This window comes from Macrobrachium nipponense, chromosome 6 (assembly GCF_015104395.2).
Source record: "Macrobrachium nipponense isolate FS-2020 chromosome 6, ASM1510439v2, whole genome shotgun sequence".
In the NCBI taxonomy this organism is placed as follows: Eukaryota; Metazoa; Arthropoda; class Malacostraca; order Decapoda; family Palaemonidae; genus Macrobrachium; species Macrobrachium nipponense.
Window position 1 is genome coordinate 106,234,546 of NC_061108.1, and position 12,737 is coordinate 106,247,282.

Below are 12,737 nucleotides of genomic sequence, written 5' to 3' on the forward strand. Positions count from 1 at the left end.
CTATCAAGAACTCCAGCTGTGAGAGAATTTCAAGTTCCTTCTCTGAAAAACTAATCATTTCCAAATTTGTTTCGTAAACAACTATTTTATTGGAGTAGCGTTGTCATTGCGTAACACTTTTCTCCCCGTAACAAATGGATGTTACAAGTTTAAACTAATTGCTTCAAGGATATTTTCTTGACTTCGAGAATTCATTTACTTTGCAATGTTCTTCATTTGATATCTCAATGAGTTTCTCATCTGATCGTTCTTAACGTAATGCAAGTGGCTTAGTAGGTGTAACAAGCAAATAAGTAAGAGAAAGGAGTATTTTACTGAAGGGATCTTCACTCACCAATCGTCTCCACATACCATTTAATTTGGATGTTAATTCCAATAAAAACAAAATTAGTATATTTTTTCCCCTTCATGGCTCGATTTCTTTAATCAAAACTGTTTTGATAGACTCGTCAGGAATACATAAGAATATTTGCGGAATTCGTTTGGTGCCTCGTATTGGCAAGGGTTTTGGACTCACAATTGTGCACAGAAAACATTCATAATGGTATCTGGGTGATGAGAAAGCCTGATAAGAATGTGGAAAGAGGAAAGAGAGAGTGGTCAATAAATCAGTATTGACAGAATACTGGTTGTTCGTTTTATTGGTGAAATATTGCTTTGTATCACACGGTTTCATCATTCTAGTAATTACGAGGTGTTTGCAAAAATCTTTCTAGTGTTGCAGGAAGAAAATATTCAATCTTTATTTTTTAGAAATTTGAACAATAAAATAATAACCCATCTTAGTATACATCAAATGATTTATCCACGAATCGTGGAATGATTATTAAGTATAAAAGACTGAATCTCTCTCTCTCTCTCTCTCTCTCTCTCTCTCTCTCTCTCTCTCTCTCTCTCTCTCTCTCTCTCTCTCTCTCTCTCTCTCTCTCTCTCTCTCTCTCTCTCTCTCTCTCTCTCTCATAAACAACTAGGATAAATGAAATTGATTAAAGGTAGTAACTATAAAAAACCAATATATCGTTAAACCAGGGAATGTAGGTCAGATAGTAGACAAGAAAATTTGGTATGTAGCATCAGCCCTAGAGTGATAATGTTAATTAAGACCCTTTTAATTAAGATAAAGTAAATATGAAAAAATTTTCATAATTTTTTTTTTATTATAGATCTTATTCTAAAGTAAAAAAAATAGAAAAAGAAAAGAAAATTATATATTGCCTTAAAGTTTCTTTCTGAAGAGGCAATATCGCCCTATCCATTACTCTAGGCACTGCAGACGAAGCCTCATTGAAACCTCCCAAATCTCCCTTTTGATGACGAAACCAGACGATTCATTTCGGAATCTTAAGCTGACGAGTGAGGTAATCTCTTTTTAAGATACTTTTCTTCTTTACGCTGCGATGAACGAGGTCTTAACCCTTTAAGAAACGGAAGTAATCTCTCTCATAATAAAGAGATTCGGGAGTATTTTACATAATTCCTCTACTTCTTCGCTGCGTTTCCCTTAATAAAGGACATTTTCTACTGCGTCTTTTTTTGTATTTATTTAAACTTTCTGGCATAAATGAAAAAATTGTGAAGAAGGATTTGTCTTTGTATGTGTGTTTGTGTAGTGAATTGTTATTGGTTTCGAAAAAAAGCTTATTTCAATTCCCATTGAATAATTTCAGATTTCTTTGTATGAAATAATCATGACATGTTCTGTATCAAAATGAACATAATTATTAGTTTAAGTTTAATTTCGCATCCAAATTTCGCGTATGCACCGTCTGTAAGAATAGAGGGTTGATATATGAAAGGGTGGCGTAGATCTGTACCACTTCTAGCAGATATTTCTGAATCCGAGGTTTCCAGAAAGTTGTATTTCATATTTTTTCATCGCATCGTTTATTCAGTAACTTTTATTTTAAGTATTTGTTTAAGTGCTGATAACAAAATTAGTGTTGCGAATTTATATAAAAAGAAGATATGACCAGAGAGATGGATTTTATCTGTGATTATGAGGCAGATCTCTATCTGAATAGCTAGTTATGGATATAAGACTATTTTGTCATTAACATTTGATATCGGCCACTATTCTACAAAAGAAAAAAAAAATAATTTTTTGTCAAAGAACTTCCTGTTGACCATTTCTTACCCTTGCAAGGACAAGGGTAAGAATAAATGTCAGAATATGTATAAAATGAGATAATACTAATAAGAAAAAAAAAACATTTAAAACTACATCGAGTGTTGCGTTCAATACGTAACAGTAACCTGAATCGTTACTCTACTGGCCAGAATTCTTCGGTAACTTTTTCGTTAATTAATCCTTTGTCGTTTTTCTCTTTCCTTTCAATTAACTGGGACGAATTTTGAAATTGCTGGCGGACATTGCAATAGCTAATCCCCCCCCCCTCCCCCCCCCACCCCCCCCACCCACAACAGATGCAAAGGTTATTAGCGGATGCCATGTTCGAGTTAACGTCTCACTTGTAAATGGTTGTACTTTAATGAATTTCGCTTTAGTCGAACAATCGTCATGTGAACTAATTATAGGGAGAGAGAGAGAGAGAGAGAGAGAGAGAGAGAGAGAGAGAGAGAGAGAGAGAGAGTGTGTGTTCTTTATTTGAAGGAGAGATATAGAGCGAGTAATGGTAGCAAAACAATTATCAACAGAGGAGAGAAAGTGGGACAGTGGTTTTTATAATTGTTGGAGGTTCTACATCAGTATTTTCCCTGGCAGGAACACACAAACCCTAGTATCATTGCACTTGTATGATGATACTGAAACTCTGTAGTTGAGAAATAAAAAAAAATCCTTTTATTTCCGGGATCTGTACATTATAAATGGTATTTCTGAATAACCTCAAGATAAAATTATACTCCAGTAAATCCTCCAGTTGAATGTATACCAACGTTTATTTTTTATTTCAAACCATACGATTCCCGTATAACTTTTAAATTTATATTGCAAACAAAACAAGTATTTGATATCAAAATATCAAAACAGGTAAATATAGCGTCATGGTATTTTATATATGTATATATATTATGTAGACGTAATATATGTTAGTTATATATATATTTATATACATATATATATATATATATATATATAGATATAGATATAGTATATATATATATAGATATAGATATGATATATATATATATATATATATATATATATATATACATATATATATATATATATATAATATATACTTCTATATATATATATATATATATATATATATAGAGAGAGAGAGAGAGAGAGAGAGAGCAGAGAGAGAGAGAGAGAGAGAGAGAGAGAGAGAGAGAGAGAGAGCCTTCCTCTTTCGGAACTGCAGTTGATATTTCACTGAAATTCTGCGCCAGTCTCTTTCTCTCTCTGTTAAGATAGATAGCTTCATTTTCTAAATTACTTTCTTATCAAGAGAGTCCATTTTCATGATGGCATAAATCTTAAGTTCCCGATGATTTCAATCCCAGATATTACGAACGGCGTTCAGTCATGATTTGGTTCCCTGTTACTGAAAATATATTTTCCGTCGAGTGAATGCGTCCTTTTCCCAAATAGTTATTCGATGTTAATGAAACACTTTAATATTTGAATGGGTTATCTCCATGACTTCGATAAAATGGTTGATTTTTAATTCATACGTTCTTGTAAGACTGTTTATTGGTTATGTTATTTTTAACCTGGTAGTTAGTAAAGAAAGGACTGGACTTCATTCCGAGCGAAGCGGGGTCATTTTTGGTGGCCTGGCACGGCTCGGCCCTAACGCTTTTCAAATGCTAATATCTCTAAAAGTATTGGAGATAGAATGAAAATTCTTTCGGTAGATAAAACCTTATATCTTTAAATTTCATCACATAATAGAATTTATTTTTAAAATTTCATACATTCACATTTAAATGTTTTAATTATTGCATTTATGTCGGCCCGGCATGGCCCTGCCCCAGTGCTATTCAAATGCTAATATCTCCAAAAGTAATGAAGATATATGAAAATTTCTTTCAGCAGATAAAACTTTAGATGTTTGAATTTTATTATATTAATTATTATTTTATTATTTTTATTTTTATTTTTATTATTACGAGGAAATCAAAGTCTTACTAGAAACGGCCTCCTTCAAATGTTAATATCTCCAAAAGTATTGAAGATAAAAGAAAAATTCTTTCGGCAGATACAACTTTACATCTTTAAATTTCATCCCATATAAGACTTAATTTTAAAATATCATAAATTCGCATTCAAATGATGTTAACCCTTTGATGGTTTAACTTGAAGCTTCGCCAGTTCTCGCCTTTAGGGCGACCTACTGCTATTATAGCTTTATAATGCACTTTAGTATAAGCTAACTGGTAAAACAGGTAAAAATCATTGGTTGTTATTCAGAGTATAAATGGCCTTTACTTGATGGTATTTGAGTGGAATCGGTGTCAGTGTTTTTTTGCTTGATTTAGAAATCCGAAATGTACAGTATTGAATAAATAGCGAAAAGCTGCAAAAACTAGATAGAAAGATTATGAGTGTTGTAAATACGAGACAAAGCAGGACATGAAAAGGTTACCTGTTGTAATTCAAATGCCCTATTATATTGAAAATTATAATGCTTAAGTAAAAGACAATATACATATTACAATACATTTCTGCTGATTTTCTCACAAAGATGTTATGTAATTAAGAGCCGATCTTGACTTGAAGGGCATGGAGTCTGAATAACGAGTCTGAGTAACCTTTAGTGACAACCCAATAATAGTCACATTCTCATTATGGAAAAATTTGTGGAAAAGCTATCAATCATTGCTGTGCGAGTCATTCTGTATCTCAAGAGTCTTCCTCTGAGCCTCTCGAAACTCTTTACTTGGGCAGAAAATACTGTTTGGTGAGAACACTCCAGTCTGTCTCTTCCTGTACGACATGAAAAGACGGTGGTCTATTTGCAAAGGCGAAGGATGATTAGAGCTTTGCCAAGCAGATTTCTTGTTTTGGTACATAAAAGGGCGAAGTGGTAACAGAGAGATATAAGCACAGATCCTATTATCTTTTGACGACGACTTCCCTTCTTTTTATCACACGTGATCATCAACATTCTAGACGTGCTCATACCAACGGCTCGTGGCCCAAATGAAGGTAGTACCATTATGTCACCTAAACCTGATGCTTGCTAAGGTACAAAACTCTTAGTTTTATAATAACTTGGACACTTTTAAATTTTATTGTATTCATTTTTTTTTTATCAAAGTATTATCATCTCTAACTTTAAAAATACTTCTGTCCTTCTACCTAATTAATCCAACAAGTATATTGTTCGTACATTAAACGAGCAGAATATTTTCTAGTCCTGTTTTATGCCTTTATAAACAATACTCTATTCATTTTCTTGAATTCCTTGAAAACTGTCATCTACACGTGTTCTTAAAAGGTTTTCCATTCGCACCACTGCATACTCAAGACTGAAAAATTTAGGAGGGACACGTATCCAGTATATGTGAAGAGAGAGAGAGAGAGAGAGAGAGAGAGAGAGAGAGAGAGAGAGAGAGAGAGAGAGAGAGAGAGAGAGGTTGATTTATGATCTATCAGTAGAAAAACATAGTTACTATAGCTACGAAAGAAAATTACATAAATAATAACAAAAAAGTTACAAAACAACGTCAGTAACTTTAACTGTCTTCAAAAGCAAATGAGGGTAATATTAGATGACTGACTCATTCAAATAAATATTGAAAGATTATTCATAAATTTAATAACGAATAATATTTAGATAGAATCTGATACCGCCGTTCCATGAAAAGCTGACACTTACCTGTAATGGATACAGCTAATTATTATAAAATAATATTCCATAAATTAGTATTCTAATTACCTAAAACGCTTCCTATAGATCTGGAATGTCTGTTTGCCTGAAACGCTTCAACAACTCAACAGCAAGACCTATTAACATCATGTAACAGGGACACATCCAATTTGCTAATGAGAGTTAAGGCTCCTCTTCGTGTTTATTCACTCGATAAGAGCCAATATACACCAATCACCTCGGTTCATTCCAATGTTGGTTTGTTGATATGAGGTGAAAGGGACATTCGCCTTTGAAAACAAGTTTGTAAGCTTTCCTTTCAGAATATAAAATTAATTTTTGTTCTTCCTACAACGATCTCACTTATTGTTTAGTCTGGTTGCTGATACACACACACATACATGTGTGTGTGCATATATATATATATATATATATATATATATATATATATATATATATATATATATATATATAATATATATATCATTCGAGCTACAAATGTCCTTTAATATCTAATTCGCTCTACTCGGAATTGATATATTTTCATATATGTACCGAGGGGGAATTTTTTTAGTTGATGATAATTTCGTCCCCCATGGGATCGAACCATGGGGTGACGAAATTATTATCAACTAAAAAATTCCCCTCGGTACATATATGAAAATATATCAATTCCGAGGTAGAGCGAATTAGATATTAAAGGACATTTGTAGCTCGAATGATTTATATGAATCACGGTGATGTGATAAGTATTCATTATATATATATATATATATATATATATATATATATGATATATATATATATATATATATATATATATATATATATATATATATATATATATATATATATATATATATATATATATATATATATATATATATATATATATATATATATATATATATATATATATATATATATATATATATATATATATATATATATATATATATATATATATATATATGATATATATATATATAAGTATATATATATATATATAATATATATATATATATATACATATGTATATATATATAATATGTATGTATTATATATATATATATATATATATATATATATATATATATATATATATATATGTATATATATATATATATATGAATAACTGATCATGAAATATATAAAGCGTGATGCTATGTATAAGTAAAAGGTAATGCCACGGAAGAAAATGAAAACACGAGAACTGCCGAGATCTTCCGGTCTCAACGAAAGATCTCGGCAATGCTCGTGTTTTCATTTTCCTCCGTGGCATTACCTTTATATATAATATATATATATATGGATATATATATATATATATATATATATATATATATATATATATGTGTCTGTGTCTGTGTGTATGTGTGTGTGTGCGTGTGTATGTATGTATGTATGTATATTCATATTTTATATTTAACAGGTGGAGGATCCTCAAAACCTAACAGTATAATGAAGACAAGGAAAGCACTCCAATATGACATAAATGATAGTGTTCGTGTTCCTCCCCAGTCTTCATTATATATATAATTTATATGTGTGGGAGTGTGTGTGAATGTACACATGAAGTTTAAAATTAGGAAGTGTTCTGAGGGAGGATAACAGGAAAGCCCAAGAAGTATTGGATAGATGGTGTGAAAGAGGTATTGGAGAGCTGATATGTAGCCTTGAATATCGCTAGTGATAAATATCGAAGGTGGGTCTCAAGCAGCTAATGCTGAGGAATGTTTCTGTATAAAGAGCTCACACACGACTCAGCTGTCAAGGCATGAATCTGGCAGTGTGTGCTTTCATTTATGAACATCCCTACACCTGTTGTTGGAAACGTCTTTTTATCAAATAGTAATTTTATTTGGCAGGAACTTGTGAATCAAGGGTACTTTCATAGTCGATTCTTTTATATGAGCATGTACATATCATGGAGAGTAATAATTTCAGGGTTGAAAAGTAGATTCCAGATGTTAAAAATACCCAGACAAACTGCATGTGAATCTTTTGTTCTGTTGTAACTAACTTCTTTATCAGGCACTTTTATTTATTCATATTAGTTTCAAGAAAAAAATTTATTTCAAACACCCTTTCGACTTTTGGATCATTAATTCGTGACATGCATTTTTGTTGACTATATAGTGGCTGCAGATCTTAGTGAATATTGTTTAGCTTCATCATTCACTATTGGCTTCTAGTTTAATACATTCAGAGGCTTAAGATGAGATTTTGCTCTATTCTAAATGCATTTTTCTCGTACTTGACGACCAGATTGCCTTAAATTAAATTACAGAATACAGTTATAACGATGAAATCCTTTTACAAACTTATATGAGTATGACGCCTTTGTTCTGCTGTTTTGCTAACAGCATGTAAAGGTTAAATTTAATCTTTGCTCTTACCTATTCATATTCATAATTATTTTTACCCTTTGTTTTCCAGAACAGTCAGCAACTGTTGTCTGCTGTTCAATGTCGGAAGGTTGGTCGCCTCCCACTGCCGACAGAAATGGCTATGTTATGAAAGCTGATATTTTTCACCAATGCCTCGAAGAACAATGAAAAAGGCGGCAAACTTTGCTCTGCGGTGCTGAGTCAGCAACATTGTTCTATGGAGGTGAGTCAGTTTTTTCTTGGTAGAATTTTGAAATAGAACCTTGGCATTTTATTATTTGTCACATATTTTTACTTTCTGTTTGAGAGATTAATTGATGAAAGGTAAATTGGGACTATTGAAGGCAATTGCAAAGAAAATTTTTGTAACAGACACTTATACGAAAGTGCCGTGATGGTTGGTTATGAATACCTTTTCTCGTCATTGATGTTGAGGTCACTATAATAGGAATCAAAGTTTTATCACATACAAAAGTGAATAAAGGGTCCAATCTTTCTTTATTTTAAATAGGAGGGTGTACACAAACGTGTCTTTAAACGCAGAAAATGTTAACGATGATCTCGAATACTGGGTATGATTTAGTATCTTAAGGTCAAATTACTATTACTTAGATTCGTAGTAAGTAAGCAATTACGCTTTCACAGCTTTTTCTGGGGAATGAAGGAATCATATCAGGGTCCGTCAGATCCACTTAAATATACATTCAGTTTTTCATAATTATTTAAAGATTAGATGTATTTCACTGTATATTATTCATTAGAGGGATACATCTGTTTACATTACTAATCGAGTAAATGCAGAGCAAAAATAGTGTTTAGAGTTCAAAGCATTTAAGCTAATATCAGTAAATAAAGCAAAAATTGAAATTATTATAAAAAAAGATATCAAAGGAACGGTACGAAATGACAAAGGGAATGGATGGGTAGCTCCATATATTAAAAGCAGAGTGACAGGTAAGATAATAAAAAATCTATGAACATAAAAGTAACCAAGATCCATTAATGGAGAGAGCAAGCGAGGGGAATAAACGAGAGTGAAAGGAGGATATAAAAATAGGGGATTAAAATCAGAAAGAAAAGAAGCAGTGACGAAAAAGTAACATATGGTGTAAGATGGTAAAGGAAAAAGCAATTAAAACTTAATCGCATGGCAAAACCTCTTGGCAAATAAAAGAAGAATTAAATGATACTTTGGTAATTACTTCAAGAAGAAGTGGGTCGGTTGAAAAGATACACTGAAAAAGAAAGTTGAAAATAGTAAAGCTTTGGCTCAATAATTTCATACGCGCACACATACACGTGCACCCACATATCAACATTTATATCCAAGAAGTGGGTTCTCCTCAATGACATGAGTACTGTTTACGACGTCGATATGAGAATTAATTATGATAAAAATCCCAACAAAGTATTTTCACATGTGATTTGGTTAGCAATATGTTATGTAAAATATGATTTAGCTTGATATATTTTCTGTATTGCGTACAATATTTAAAACGTTATTGGGAAAGTTGCTGTTTTTTTATGTGATAACGACATAGCAACATCATTACACGCTTTGGATTGCCATAGAAGGAATGAACGTCTGATTAAGTGTACGGTAAAGAAAAAAAGAAAAGTATACATGGTTCGTTTGACATGAAGGAAGTTATTCCTATATATATACGTAGTGCTGCTGCCTTCTCAAAATGCCAGAAAAATCTCCGTCGAATACCTTAATCCCAGGAAATCCCTCGGGATCTCGCCTGGCTTCACCGCCTCAAGAGAGACAAGGGATTTACGCGATATAGAACATCCACATCACTATGTCTGTCCCTGCAAAAATATCTCTTATGGAAATGAAACAAAAAGTTCTGATTACTTCGTCGAAGATTTATCTAGAGTTGAATGAGATAGAAGGGAATTCTACGTGTAAAGGAAAGAGCGTTCTTCGAGAGGTCAATTTTTATTTCATTTGACGCCAGCGCCAATAGAGTAACTTATACTTTACAAATTATATCCTAGCTTTAATACGTGGATACCATTTTTTCGTGTTAATTTTTTTAAGGAAGAGTAGAAAATTCTAATATGCTAAAGGCTAAAAGTAATGATGGAAGCAAACTCGTAGTAACAGACACGATAGGTCGCCTGTAACCAACGAGGGGAATAACAGAAGCAACTTCCTTCTTTGATAAAACCGTTGAAAATAACTTTTTATAATGATAACTGCTTGTTTTTTATCGTAACTTCAGTGCGTTATAAAGTAGCTTATGAACTTTATCACACATCGTATCCTCTTAATGACATGTAGTGTACTGTAATTTTATTTCAATACTCTTGATCAATGAAACGACAGACAAGATATTCTTGGATTTGGATATCGTAGACTCTACGGAATAATTCGAAAAAAACAGCTGTGAATCTTTTAGGATCTCTTCCTATCTAATTTTGATGGACGGTCCCTAATTAAGATTTGAATGAGTTAATGGCGTTAACGAAGATAGTCATGTTTGTGATAGTCAGTGTTCTGTAATTTTTGCTTTTCTGTTTTACTGTCAATGGCTTCAAATTTCATCATTCATTTTGATATTGATCAAGCTTATACAGAGGGAATGGTTTTTATGTGGGACCTGTGTTGTTTCTCCTGCATTTTGTATCTTAAATAATGGAAAATAGTTTATGAAAATTTCTGGGTCTTCAGTAAACATTAACAACATCCGCTGGAGAGACAGCAAGAGGTATTGGAAGGACCTCATTATCTAAGGTGCGCGAGATTGCTTCAAGATGTCGGGTTGTGGGTGTAGGGGAAATCGATAGTATGTAAAGTGGTAATAGTTATGGAAATTTCAGTATTTAGTATATACATGGATATATTTAATTTCTTTTTTATCTTTGCTTATAATGTTCCAATTATGCAAAAAAAAGCTTTTTGTTAATAAATTTATATATATAATATATATATATATATATATATATATATATATATATATATATATATATATATATAGTGTGTGTGTGTGTGTGTGTGTGTGTGTGTGTGTGTGTGTATGAGTGCACGTGTATGCGTTATTCACCAAAAGCTTTTTTTTCACATAATTGGAATATTATAGACACAGCTAAAAGAGTGAGGATATGTATATATATATATATATATATATATATATATATATATATATATATATATATATATATATATTTGTGTGTGTGTGTGCGTGTGTGTGTGTGTACGTGTGTGTGTGTGTACGCACATTATTTGTCACTAACTTTGTGTATGTTTGTATGCATACGTAGGCATTTCTGCATGTCTGGATATGCGAGCATACCACGTACAGCTTTTCTTCAATAGCGATAAACCATCTTTAACGATTAGGGATAAAACGAAAATAAACTCACTTGATTCCCCCATTAAACTCCCGGAAATAACAGTGCATTTCTCCCACGCAAGAGCAATACCGACGACCCAAAACAAAATATCCAACGCAGTAATCCCTGAGAATCCTCTTGATCCCCAAAGGATTCATAGGATGAGGAAAAAGTGCTGGAAAACAAAGAGATTGCGCGGGAAAGAAACAATGATGTTAGGATGAGAGAGCGTCAGGGAGAGGTATAAAGGAAAATAAGTTGTTACAATGATTCTCTTGCCCAAAATATGCGGAAAGGGGTAAGGGTTAAGAGTGAAATGGGCATATAATGGTTCTTGAAACAAATTAGAAGATAAAACAAGAAATGCTAATTTGCTCATTAAGGACAATAGAAGTGGGCAACGTGATTGAGGGAAGGTTGGGGTTTGGGTGGGTGGGGGTGGGGGTGAGGTTGGAATTATGAAAACCAATTTTTAAGCCAAAGCTAAATCTCGATAAGCGAATGAAAGTAGTGGCAATTTTGAAGAGTAAAATAATGAATGAATAATTTCCATTCATTTCCAGCAAAGAAGACTGAAATTTTGAAATATCATTCGTTCATCTACGTATAAAGAAAATGGGGTATGTATTTGCATACATACATACATACATGCATGCATACATACATATCATTAAAAATGTAAAGGGTTTTAGTTTTGTTATGGGTAATTAGTTATAACCAAACTTTGAAGATTTTGATATATCTCTGAAGATTTTTATATATCTCATTTATATTTGCCATGTTGCTGACCATTAGAACTTGTTTTTGTTTCCACAAGTTGCAATTATCAGCAGCTCTATGATCTCTCAATCAATTTTTCGGGACCAGGCTCATGGTTTGATTTTATCCCTAATCATACCTAAAGATCTCTCCAGTATCTATCTATGTGGCTCGGTCTTAGGGTCCAGATGACAGCCGACAGTGCAGGTTTCACATATATTTAAAAGCACTTTACAGTATTTGCCATAGGTATGTTGTCACTGACGCACAAGTTTCTCAGAAAAGATTCCAAGGCAGACTGAACTCGTCCCAAGAAAGGACTTCACATTCTCTAACCATCTTTTACTGGTTCAAATAATTTGCACTTGGATGATGCACTACCCCCAATCAACTAGATATATAATATAAATCCCAGTAATAATAGCAATAATAATGCACACAGTGATACGGATGATAATAATATAAG